Genomic DNA, 1,240 nt, shown 5'->3' with positions numbered 1-1,240 from the left:
CCACCCCACCCCCCCTTTTAATACGGGTTCTTTTTCTTAGTCTTTTAAAGTAGTGGTCCTATGCAGTATTTCTCCTTTTGTGATTGACTAATTTCACTCAACATAATGTCCACAGTGTTCACCCATATTATGCAGTGGCTTGCAGCTTCCTTGTTATTCTTCAAGGTAGATAATATTCCATTGTGTGTATGTACAACAGTTTGTTTATCTATTCTTCCGTTGATGGGCACTTAGGCGGTCTGCATCTTTTTGGTATTGTAAATAGAGTGCTGCTATGAACATTGGTGTGCATATATCTACTCGTGATATGGCTCATATTTCTTGTGGGTAAATACCAAATAGAGGAATTGCTGGATCATAAGGTAATACTATTTCCAACCTTCTGAGGAAGCACCATATTGCTTTCCAGAGTGGTTGGACAATTTTGCAATCCCATCAGTAATGCAGGAGCGTCCTACTCTTTCCACATCCTCACCAGCATTTATTATCCACTGCTTTTTTTTATCTTTGCTGTTATTGCTGGTGAGGATCTAGTTTTTGACAATGGATTCTGAAACATGATACCAAATACAAAATCAACAAAAGATAAAATAGATAAATTGGACTCCATCAAAGAATTTTATCAACATAGTGCAGACAACCTAAAGTTTGGGAGAAAATTGGGGGAACTATATAAATGCTAAAGGAGCTCTGGTAGTGTAGTGGTTACAAATTGGGCTGCTGATCTCATGGTATGCAGTTCGAAACTACCAGCTGTTCCGCGGGAGAAAGATGAGGCTTTCTGGTCCCGTAAAGATTTACAGCCTCAGAAACCCTATGCAAGGACTCTATGAGTCGGAACTGACTCCATGGCACATAACAACAACATATATCTGCTAAGGATTTAATATCCAGAATGTATAAAGAAACCCTGCAATTTAGCAACAAGAAGACATGGCTAAAAAAAAAAAAAAAAAAACTAGACAAAGGACTTGCATAGACATTTCACCAAAGGTATATACATAAATGACCAATAAACATATGAAAAGATGCTTAAGATCATAATCATTAGGGAAATGCAAATCAAAAGCACCCCCACAACAATGGCTATGCTTAAAAAAAGAAAAAGAAAACTCTTACTGGTAAGGATATGAAGAATGGATCTCTCTCATCCACTGCTGGTGGGAATGTAAAATGGTACAGCTGCTTTGGAAAATGGTTTGGTAGTTCCTCAAAAAATTAAACATAGAATTACCATATA

This window comes from Chrysochloris asiatica, unplaced genomic scaffold, assembly GCF_000296735.1.
Source record: "Chrysochloris asiatica unplaced genomic scaffold, ChrAsi1.0 scaffold00047, whole genome shotgun sequence".
Taxonomy (NCBI): domain Eukaryota; kingdom Metazoa; phylum Chordata; class Mammalia; order Afrosoricida; family Chrysochloridae; genus Chrysochloris; species Chrysochloris asiatica.
Note: the sequence above shows the minus strand (reverse complement) of the source record.